Source organism: Bos taurus, chromosome 8, assembly GCF_002263795.3.
Source record: "Bos taurus isolate L1 Dominette 01449 registration number 42190680 breed Hereford chromosome 8, ARS-UCD2.0, whole genome shotgun sequence".
NCBI lineage: Eukaryota > Metazoa > Chordata > Mammalia > Artiodactyla > Bovidae > Bos > Bos taurus.
Genome location: NC_037335.1, coordinates 63,889,713 through 63,902,286, shown reverse-complemented (window position 1 = coordinate 63,902,286; position 12,574 = coordinate 63,889,713).

The following is a 12,574-nucleotide window of genomic DNA, read 5'->3' as shown; positions in this document are numbered from 1 at the left end:
GGTGTCTTTATAAAAAGAGATGAGGGCAACATTCTGTCCTATATATATGCCACACTTTCTTTATCCATTCAGCTGTCCATGGACACTTAACGTTGTTTCTATGTCTTGGCTGTTGTAAATAATGATGCAATGAACATGATGGTTGAATTCTCTCTCCAAGATAGTGAATTAATTCCCTTTGGATAAATACCCAGAAGTAGAATTCTGGGGACATACGATAATTTTATCATTAAATTTCTGAGGAACTTCCACTTTGTTTTTCATAATAGCTATACCAATGGACATTCCCATAGTGTATAAGGATTCTTGTTTTCCACATTCTCATCAGCTTATATGTAAAATATCTCTCCATAAAATTGGGGGAAAAAGAGAGATGAGGCTGAGAAACACAGAGAGAAGATCATATGAAATAGAAGACAACCACTTACAAGACAAGGAGAGAAGCATCAGAAGAAATCAACCCTACTAACAGATTGATCTCAGACTTTCAGCCTCCAGACCTGTGAGAAAATTTCCGCTGTTTAAGCCACTCCATTTGTGATACTTTATATGGCAGCCCTAGAAACTAATATACTCTGATTTTTCCGAGGTGATTTTTTAAACAATTTCTGGAGGATAATTGCTTTACAATGTTGTGTTGGTTTCTGCCATACAGCAACATGAATCAGCCATAAATGTACATATGTCCCCTCCCTCACCACCCACCCCCATCCCAGCCCTCCAGGTTGTCACAGAGCACCCTGTTATATAGCAACTTCCCACTAGCTGTCTGTTTTACATATGTTAATGTATATGTTTTGTCCTAGTCTCTCCTTCCCCCATGGTGTCAGCAAGTCTGTTCTCTATGTCTGCCTCTCTATTCCTGCCCTGTAGATAGGCTCATCAATACCATTCTTCTATATTCCACATACATGCATTAACATACGATATTTGTTTTTCTCTTTCTGACTTCACTCTGTAACAGGCTCTAGCTTCATCTGCCTCGCTCAGAGCTATATCTTCCAAGTTTAATTCCAACGGAAACAAAGAGCTTGTGTCCTAGCACTTGCATGAATGTTCTGAGATTCATAAGCTTAGGTCACATGCTCACCTCCGAACCAGTTACGATTATGATAATTGACTTAGACCTGATCCATGAGTTTTGCTGGAATCATACAGACTACAGAGAACTAAGAGGGGAAGGGGTGGATCCTGAAGAAACACTGGGGCTCCTGCCAGAGTACAGGGAAGTGGAGGTCAGGGAGATAAACCACATCTTTCCAGCTCTGTGAACAGCAAGGGCAGAGGAATAGCAGGGTAGGGAAAGAAATGATGATGAGTCCACGTTGGAATGTGTTGTGTTTGCAGGGTGGATGGGACAATCAAAGAAAGCAGGCAACAGGTTGGGAGAGACCCAGGCTGGGGGGAGATCCGTGAGTTGCTGCTGTGTATGTGGTGAGAGAGAAGCTTAGGAGGCCAAGTGATGCCTTGGGCTTTGGAAGCCATCCTGGGCTCCCTGGCTCAGGAACAGCATGTGAAGTCTAGTCACCAGTGTCACTGCCAGTCAGTGTGGTCTCTAACTTCATTACCTTTACCTGGTAGTCCCTGGATTACAACTATTGAAAAAAGTCCTGCCAAAGTGGGCCTACTGGATTTCTGCTCTTCCCTACTTCCTCGTCATCAAAACCTTGAGTTTGTTTAGGATGGCAAAACACCAGCCAGAAAGACCACACTTACCAGCCTCCTGTTCGGAGAAGGGATGACAGGACACAAGACTGGATGGAGACTGTGTGCACGTGGATATTACTCCACAAACATGCACTCTCCTCTCCGCTTGTGTATGGAGGCTGAGTACTCACCTGCTGTTGATGGCGTTAGCTCCATGACTTCCTTTGAAACATTAGCAGAAGGAATAAGCAGAGATCTTAAATCTGCTTGCACGGTTTGGCCTTCTTTTTGTTCTGGTTACTCTCCATGAGAAGAGTTTGCCCTGGGTCATCTCTGCTTGTTCAGCCTAGGATCCAGAGCTAGTGCAGTAGGAGCTAACCTAGATCAAGATCAGCTGGTGCAAGTCTGGAATGCTCCCCAGCTGAGCCTGGCCAGAATCAACTTGTTACACTGAGTTTGGGAGTGGTTACTACAGAGCAGCTTTGTGGCCATAACTGACTAATATAGAAATGGGAAAAGTCTTCTGGGAAAACTCTTTAATGGGTGACAGACTTAGCAGGCCTTTTGCTCTTTACCCTTCTCCTTGAATGAAGACAAACTAGATGTTTGGTGAGAGTGGGGTCAGGGGCAGACATGTTACAACCACAGGGGGATAGACACAAGCTAAGCATGGCTGAATGGGAAGATAGAATGAGCACCATCTCTAGTAGCACCATAAGCCACCAAATCAGCCCTGAAATGTCTAACTCTGGACACCCTCTCATGTAAGAAAAAGAAAGCCTCGAAGTTGATTGTTGCTGTTGCTGAGTTGCTAAGTCATGTCTGACTCTTTGCAACCCCATGGACTGTATAGCCTGCCAGGCTCCTCTGTCCGTGGAATTCTCCAGGCAAGAATACTGGAATGGATTGCCATCTCCGTCTCCAGGGGCTCTTTCCGGCCCAGGGATCAAACACACTTCTCCTGAATTGGTAGGCAGATGCTTTATCACTGAGTCACTTGGGAATCCCCTTGAAGTTGATTTTGCCACTGCTTTTCAGGTTTCCACTACTTGCAGCTGATTATAGTTCCTAACTGATGGAATCATTGGCATTGAAGCCACACTTGTGTCAGAGATCTTGGTCAGAGAGAGAACATAAAGTGTCCCTTGGAATCCTGGGGAATGTGGCTCAAGGATGTTGTAGAGGAAGCCCACAGAAGTCTGGGGTGAGTGGAGAACTGAAGATGTGGTGGCACCAGAGGAGAGAGGGCCAGGAGACAGGCATGGACCAGGCCAAATGTGGCAGTGAGATGCAGGAACATGAGGAAGAAAACTCATCGGTGGATTTAGCAAGCGAGAGGTCCTGGACCTTGGCAGGGGAGATTCATGCAGGGTTGTGGAGAGAAGCCAAACCTCAGAGGGTGATAGAATCTGCAGCTCTCGGGATGGACGCTCTTCACATCCAGGCAACACCACCACCTGCCATTCCTGGCCAGGCTGCCTTCCCCTTGGTCCGTCATCCCCCTGCCTAGCCCCCTGCCTGCTCAGCCCTTCAAGATGGCCCAGCTGCCAGTGCTCTCTGAGGAAGACTGGACCACTCTATCCCCAGGCTCCTCCCATCTCTCTGTGTCTACCTTGAATCATATTGCCTGGGTCCAGGTGGGAACAGGGTCTGTGCAGTCTGGCACTTGCAGGGGGTCACTTGCCTTAGTGAGTGTCATCAGGGGCAGGTGACAGATGGTCTGCCCTCCATGAAATTCTCAGGTCAGAGAGACCACTCCTGTCCCTTCTACTCCCCCAGAGTGGGCTTTCAAGAGCTCAGGAAGGAAGCTGAACAATCAGCAGGGAGCGTGAGGACTTTCTTCCCTTCTCCTCTCTGGAGCATTCCAAGAGGGCAGCTGCTTCCTTTCTCTCTTTTTAGAACAAGACGACATGAGTGACCAAATTTAGAAAACAACCAAAAATTAAAATACAACCCATATTTTAAAATCCATTTTGACAGCTCCACCCCTCTGAAAGGAATGTCTCCTCCGAGGGACCAGCAGGAGGAGTAGCAGCAAGGCAGGCTGCCATGTCTGGACTGGGGGGCTGGTGGCAGGGAGGGGGTCTTCTCACCAACTGACGGGTGGGATGCTGAGACTTCCAGGGGAAGGGTGGGGTCAGGTGTGGGGTGGAGGGGCCCACATTCAAGGGAGCATCTTCTGGGCTCCTTGTTTCTGCCAACAGCTGGAAAGGAAGGATGCTTCTGGAAGCCACCTTAGAGACCAACCACTGTGGATGGGCCCCTCCTTAGCACGATGCTACTTTTAGCACATTGTTCTGTGTTTTGCGGGCAACAGAGGGAAACCCAGGGAACCAAACAAACAATGTCACCCACCCTATATAATAATAATAGCAACCAGGTACTGAGTGAATGCTCTGTGCTCGGCACTGTGCTAGGAGGGTTTTCTTTTCTTTTTTTTTTATTATTGCTAGGAATTTTACATGAGTCATGTTGCGTCAGAGAAACTGTCACGAGGGAGAAAAAAAGATCTTTGTGGGCCAGAATGAAGGAGCTAAATTTATCAGAAACAAATAAAAAGGCTTGCTTTGCATGTCTGGCATTCAAGATGGGCAGTTTTAGTAAGATCATATTAATAAAGATAAAAAGACCAGATTAAGTGAGGTAATAATCTCTCTGAACTTGATTCCCCTTAGTTCAGAGGGGACCCATTCTCTCTGAGCCTCAGTTTCTTCCCCTGTGAACTGGAGCTAGAAAATACCTCTTTTGTGATGTTGTTGTGAAGATTTAACGATGTATGAAAATCAGTCACTATAGTGCCTTTTAAGTAGTTCACTCTTAATAAATGGCAAGGATCAGACTGTTAAAAATCTTGGCATTGAAAATGGAGTTGTTTTCTCCTAGAGGAGGGAAGAATCTGGGGGTGTGTATTGTCATCATCTATGTGCCCTCCTGTTATAGGCAGAGGAAGGAGATTAATCCTGTATTTCCCCAAAGGACAGAACTGCATTTGTTTGGCAAAAGCTGATACTGAGCCAATTTCAGCCAAATCAAAGGAATTGCAATAATGAAAAAAGGCTAGAAGGAAACACTTCCAAATGGTGCTGTCTTCAGGTTGTGAGAACTTCAATGATTTTCTATTCTTGTGCCATTTCCAAATTTTCAGCTGAGCATATATATTGTGATAAATAGGAAAAGGAGTATGTCAAGGCTGTATCTTGTCACCCTACTTACTTAACTTATATGCAGAGTACATCATGAGAAACACTGGGTTGGATGAAGCACAAGCTGGAATCAGGATTGCTGGGAGAAATATCAATAACCTCAGATATGCAGATGACCCCACCCTTATGGCAGAAAATGAAGAGGAACTAAAGAGCCTCTTGATGAAAGTGAAAGTGGAGAGTGAAAAAGTTGGCTTAAAGCTCAACATTCAGAAAACGAAGATCATGGCATCTGGTCCCATCACTTCATGGCAAATAGATGGGGAAACAATGGAAACAGTGGCTGACTTCATTTTCTGGGCTCCAAAATCACTGCAGATGGTGACTGCAGCCATGAAGTTAAAAGACACTTACTCCTTGGAAGGAAAGTTATGACCAACCTAGACAGCACATTAAAAAGCAGAGACATTACTTTGCTAAAAAAGGTTCATCTAGTCAAGGCTATGGTTTTTCCATAGTCATGTATGGATGTGAGAGTTGGATTATAAAGAAAGCTGAGTGCCAAAGAATTGATACTTTTGAACTGTGGTGTTGGAGAAGACTCTTGAGCGTCCCTTGGACTGCAAGGAGATCCAACCAGTCCATCCTAAAGGAGATCAGTCCTGGGTGTTCACTGGAGGGACTGATGTTGAAGCTGAAACTCCACTGAAACTTTGGCCACCTGATGCAAAGAATTGACTCATTGGAAAAGACCCTGATGCTGGGAGGGATTGGGGGCAGGAGGAGAAGGGGACGACAGAGGATGAGATGGCTGGATGGCATCACTGACTCAATGGACGTGAGTTTGAGTGAACTCCGGGAGTTGGCGATGGACAGGGAGGCCTGGTGTGCTGCGGTTCATGGGGTCAGAAAGAGTTGGACACGACTGAGCGACTGAACTGAACTGAATCTGGAAAAAATAAAGCGTTTCATAAAAAAGAAGAGATATGTCAGGAGTGTCGTAGGACAAGAGTAGATCAGACTGATCTGAAATTCTGCAAATGTGATTCTCATTTCTAAGTTTCAAAAAAACTGAAATCCATTCCCAATACAGACAGTGCAGCAGGAAGGGATCCCGTCCTCACCCTAAAGGAACCTGACACCTGACAGAGGAAGAGGCCCTGACAAGGCACCGCCAAGGCCAGCTCTAGGAGCGCAGGGACCAACTGCTTCGATGGAAGGTGTTGCCCAGGGTCTCAGCAGCCAGTGAAGTGGGGAGGGAGCTTCCTCCCCGCCAGCATTGGTTTCAGCCTGGTCTCCTCGTCTCTGGGCAACTCACCATCAGAGTGTGGCAGAATTAAGCCTTCCCTCAACTTCTGACTAAGAAAGCAACCTTGGGCCGGATTCTAAAAGGAAGGGGCGGGTGATGAGACAGATGTTGGAACTGGCAGCAGCAGATGTGGGATCTGGTTCCAGCCTTGTCTGTCCTCACTGTGTGATGCTAGGCGAGCCCCTTCCCTCTCTGGGCCACGGGGTCCCCATCTGTAGTTTCGAGAGGTTGGACAGAACGAGTTGTAAGCTGTTAGCAGCTGGAAGCCACGGCTCTTGGCCATACTTTCTTGAAGTCTCCATGGCCCAGTGGACCTCAGAAGTCTTTCAACCCCATTGTTCCACCCTTGCCCTTAATGAAGCCACATCTGGAGTGTATCTCCTCTGATCCCTGTTTTGTACAGCTCCTCACAGCTGGATCCCCATAAATCAATTTGTTCTGCAGACCAGTTCCCAGAACTGTCCAGAATCCTACCCAGAAAAAGGCAGTTTTATTTCGCTTCAGTTTCTGGTTCCAAAAGGATTGAGCTGAGCCTAGTCCATCTTGGGACAAGCTCTCGAGTCTTCCGAAGCCCGTGGCCTGCTAGGGTTTTGCAGAGCAGCCAAGGCTCATGCTTCTGTCCCCTACTTGCAGGCACAAAGGATGAACTGGCCTGGGGGCCCCTTCCTGGCCCCTCTTGAGGACCACTGCCCCCACTCCATGGCAAAAAGATTGGACTAAAGTGATCCCCAAGCCCCTACTTGCTTTGGATTCAAAGTTTTCCTGGAGATAAACTTGTTACAACAGAAGGGTTAAAAAGTTAAAATCCTTGAGGATGGAGAGGGGAGGAGGTCTGCGGACCACCAAGAGCTCCTGCTTGTTCTGCCATAAGGCCCTGAATCCAGGACTTTCATGAAGAGCAAACATTCTGCCGGTGGGAACTGAGATATGCGCTTTTTCTGACAGCTTCTCTGGTCCTAGGGATATCTCTGGGCTTGAGAACAAAAAATCTTTGGCCAGGAAAATGGTCCCCGAGCCCCTATTCTTCAGAGTGCCCTAAGCCTGCCTCATCTCATTTAATCCTCATGCCCCCCTAGAGTTAGGTCCTAGCACTGCTTCTATTTACGGATGAGGAACTGTGGTTCAGAGAGGTTAAGTAACTTGTCACAAAGCTGGCAAGTGCACCAGACTGAATTTACATTCAGGTCTGTGTTTCTACATATCCTGACCTCTTTTGTGGATAAGTGTCTACTGCTGAACACACACACACACACACAAATGCTGCTAAATGAAGACAAACCTAGGTCCCTATTTGTTTCCCTACTAACAAAGACTTTGGGCTCAGACTCCATTTGGGAGAATTTTTAAAAGATCATAAATATACTTAGCTTAAGTACATGTACTTAGCTTAAAAAGCCTAATTGTCCTCAAGGTTTATAATAAAATCAGCAGTCCCCAGTTCTGCTCCTCCCCAACCCCACCTAGATTTGGTTCTCAAGACAGTCCCTCCTCTCAACATTTCCAGTAATTTCTTCCAGTATTTGCCTCTGAATTTCAAATAACATGTTAGCTCTGCTTTCTCATGATTTTTCAGACCATTATTACTGACTTCCTATTATGGAAAATGGAGCTTCTCTTGTGCCATTTCTCTCCCCCTTGCCCTCCCACTAATTTCATTTTACTGTCCTCAGAGGATCTGGGGGAGCCTGAGCTAGACTAGACCTCTCTGAAGGGATGGGGGATGGAGTCCTTTTTTTAAAAAAATTTTTATTAATTGATTTATTTGGCCGTACCAGGTCTTAGCTGCAGCGCATCGGGTCTTCACTGTCATGTGGGACCTCTCATTGCAGTGCCCGGACCCTCTAACGTGGGCTTAGTTTCTCTGTACCACGTGGGATCTTAGTTTCACGACCAGGGATGGAACCCACGTCCCCTGCACTGCTAGGCAGATTCTTAACCACAGGACCACCAGGGAAGTCCAGGGAATGGAGCCTTGACCTTCAGTTAAATGCAGCAGGTTTAATGCAAACGTCTATCTTTACTCCCTCTCAGAACTCCAGTATAAACCACATCCCAGAACGATGGTTTGAGGAAGGGAGGGCAGACAGCCTGGAGCAGAGATTTAGACACATAACCTCTCTCCTGGAGTCTCTGAGGGACAGGGAGAGCACACACACTGGGTGGCCTCCAAGGGGGGTCCAGAGTAAGAAGGAAGCTACAGAGAGACAGATTTCAGCTTCATAAGGAGTCATCCAAGAATACAACGGATGGCCTGTGAAGGGGGGCACATCCCCCCACTGGCAGTAGACAAGCTAGGGCTGTCTGGAGAAGAACAGGAAATCCTGCTTAGGAGGGAGTTGAATACACGACTTATAAAGTCCCTGTAAATTCTATAACCCAGTAACTTGCTTCCTTTTGTAACAGCTTGCAATCAGAATCCAGTGGTGCTCTGCAATCACTCGAGTTAAAAACCGGAGCTGCCCAATAGTCACACCCATCTGCAATTTCTTTTTAGGACACCGAAGTAACCATCTTAACAGTCTGATGAAAAATCAATTCCACTGACTTTTGCCTTGTAAAAGAAGGTTCGAGATGATTCACAGAGCAATCATGACATGGCAGATGGGACACAACTCTCAGTCCCATGGGCTTTAAATCCTCCAAAGACAGCGAAGCGCTGGATGGGGCAACTTGTGGATCTGGCCATGTACTTTGGGCCTCCTGGCTCTGCAGCAAGAATCTCAAAGAGGAAACTTGAAGAAATGCTCGCCGCCCCCCAACCTCCACAAGTCCCGCCTTCCCATTCTTGCCTTGTTTTAAAGAGAAACAGGGCTGAGTGTGGGCAAAATGGAGCTCCCCCTGGACAATGGCCCCTGGAGGAACCGGTCTGGGCCTGGGGCTCTGTCCCTGGTTCTGTCCCCGACTGGGCACTTACCCAGAGACACAGCTCTTCTGTGACCTCTGTACTTTCCAAGCAGGACAGACTTTCATTCATTCTGGTGCCATGACTGGCAGTGTGGTGTAACTGGACTAAGAGTGAGGGGAGGGCTGTGGCCAGGGCATCCGAGCCGCCTGGCTTGGGCAAGTCACCTCCCCTCCCTTTCAGGAGGCACCGGGTCACAGCAGTTACAACTGAACTTTTGGAGTAAAACTGCTGCTGCTGCTGCTGCTAAGTCACTTCAGTCGTGTCCGACTTTGTGTGACCCCATAGATGGCAGCCCACCAGGCTCCCCCGTCCCTGGGATTCTCCAGGCAAGAACACTGGAGTGGGCTGCCATTTCCTTCTCCTGGGTTCAATTCTAGCACTGCCACTGATTAGCTGTGTGACCATAGACAAGTTTCCCACAGTCTCTGAGCCTGTGTCCTCACTTTTAAATTGGGGGGGCGGTGCTGGGAAGAGTGAAGGGGAGGACCAATACCTACCTCACTGGGTGTTTTCAGCATTAAATTAGCTCATTTCATTAAGTGTTTAGAAGAGCGCCCAACTCATGGTATTATTTTCAGCAGCAGCTAATGATGATGAAAAGGAGACAGCAATCCTCATTTGGTTGACTTTACAGGAATGAACAAAATAAAACTCTTGAAAACGAAACTCTGCAGTTATATATAAGTGAGAAATTTGATGTGTGGTGCATTAACTCTCACAAATATTAGGAGACTGTAAGAGGCTAACATTTCCAACTCTACTTGCTAAATAAACATTGTGGCTATGATACAAGAAACCACGCAGCAAAGTCTAACTTTTTATTGAGATAGGAAACTAACTTTCTTTTATAATTTAATTTAGCAAAGCCAATATTTGAAGATACGATTTTTAAGAGTACCAATTTAACACTTTAAGAAAAACACACCCAGCCCAAATTTAGAACACTGATTACTATATAGAATGAAAAGTACTGACAAAGAAAATGCTGTCCCTAACTTGCTATGTGATCTCATACAAAGCCCTTCCCTCATGGGCCTCGTTCCCCACTCCATCAGCTACAATGGGTACAGAATGATCTCTGGGTGCCATCCAGGTCTGCATCCCATGGACCCGAGACAGGAGGATTTTTTTAGACCAACAGACATGTCCACAGCTAAGGCATTGTATTTCCTGAGCTGACACCCCCACCTAGTGTGCGTGTGAGAACAGACACCGGTGACCAGCCACCCAGGACCTTCTTATTCTCTCTTGAATAACCCGCTACTCAAAATCTGATCCACAGACCAACAGCACTGGCATCATCTGGGTGCTTGTGAGAAATGCAGAGTCTCAAGGTCCGTCCCAGACCTAGTGAATCTGAATCTACCTTTTGACAAGATGCCAAGGGATTCCCAGAAACATGAAATTTTGAAAAGCACTGCTTTAATAGGAGGAGAAAAGGGAAGCTAGTCAGGACAGGGATTTAACTTTAATATACATTCAGAATTGACCCATATAATGAAACAAATCCTTCCCAACTGACACTTAAGAAGACTATCATGCAATGAAGGTTTAGGTTCTTGGGAATTTTTATAAGTTTTCAAAAACGAACCTTCTGGAATGTTAAGTAGGCATCTGATATGGGCATCCCTGAACCAGAGTTTCAAATGCACTTGCGCAGTCTACATTGTTATTAATGGAATAATCATACTGATGAGTCTCTGCTTCCAGAAATTCAAAATTCAAAACTCAACCATTCTGAGCTCCCAGAGGCCATCTCAGGTCCTAACCACATGGCCCATCATGACACGACAGCTGATTTCTTCAAAGCCAGCAGGACAATCTCTCAGCAGGTGACCTCTAGAAGCTGAGGTTCTCAGTCCTACAACCTTGAGGACATGAATTGTGCCAACAAACTGTGTTTGGAAGAAGAGCCCAAGTCCCGGCTGAGACAGCAGCCTGGTCAACACTTTTGATTTCATCCAGTGAGACCCAGAGCAGAGAATTTAGCTAAGCCATGCCCAGACTATAACCTACAGGAACTGGGAGACAATAAATTATGCTGTTTTAAGCCACTCTGCTTGTGGCAATCCATTACACAGCAATAGAAAACTAACACAGATTTTGGTACCTGGAAGTGAGATGTGCTATAACAAACACCTAAAATGTAGGAGCAGCTTTAGAATGGGGCAGTAGGAGGAAGCTGGAGGAATTCTGCAGGACAGGATACAGAAAGCTTAAATTTCCTTGATCAGACTGTTAGTAGAAATATAAATGTTGAGGACATTGTTGCTGAAGGTTATGAAGGAAGAGAGAAACATGTTATTAGAAAGTGGGGAAAGAGCCTTATTACATAGTGGCAGAAAGTTTAGCAGATTGTCTCTGGCAGTTATGAAGAATTTTTAAGAGACGAACCTGATTAGATAGCTAAGGGAACCTAGTTCTGTTGCTAAGGAGATCTCCAAGAAGCGCTGAAGATGCTGCCTGGTTTCTTCCTGCTGCTTACAATAAAGTGCAAGAGGAGAGAGAGAGGGGGGAAGTCATAACACAAAAATTAAGCAGGACTGAATTATTTAGGAAAATTTTCAGCTTCTCCAGTTGGCAAAAGATGCTAAAAGTCAGAATGGCTGCTGAAAATGTGGCACAGAGATAAGGCTGAGTACGTGACTGTATAATCTTCCGTTAAGACCTCAGAGAGATCAAAAGGTCACAGTCACACAAAGGATCTTGTTAAGAGATTAAGAGTGTGTGCACGTCACGGATCTTCTTGACTAAACCGGGGGCATCCAGGAAGCTTAAGGTCATTTTCGCTCAGCCATCTAAATAAGAGGCCAAGAGAAAAAGGGGATTTATTTGAAACGATTTGTGGATGTGGCTTCTGTCAAGTGGAGTGAAAAGCAGTGAATCCATGCAAGGCTCACCAAGTTCTTGGGGATTATCTCAGCAGAAATACTGCCAGCTTGGACCAAAAGGAACAGAGAAAAAGAAGAAGATAGAAAGAGACGGCTGGACACCCAAAATTCTACTGGCAAGAAACAGGCTCAGAAAACTACTCCACTGCAGATGTGTTACTTGTCATAAAATAGAAGAATGACAAGAAGATGGAACCACATCCCCAGAAGAAAGAGCCAAGAGCCCCCAAGGATTAGTCCCAGGTCTTGAAACTGAATCAAGAAAAGTCGAACACTTACCTGATTTCAAAACCATTATGGACCTGTGTTTCCTTTTGACTTTCATTTCCTCTTTTTTGAGCCAGAGTATCTATAAACATTATCCTATTCCTTCCCACCACTGTATGTTGGGAGTGTTGGGGTGGATAAATGGCCTCTTCAGTGTAACACGTCCACAGATGGAGAGCAATTGTGTCACAGCAGCTGCACACGCTGAAATGATACCCAGGAGCCACACCAGGACCTGAACCTGATTTAGACTTTAGACTTTTTTCTGATGAGATTTAGACGATAGAAAGATGGACTTTGAACTCATATTGTGATAAGATGAGACTCCTGGAAATCTTGGGAGGGAATGAATGTATTTTGCATGTAGAAGGGATGTGAATTATTGGGGACAACATGAATTGTTAAAACTGTA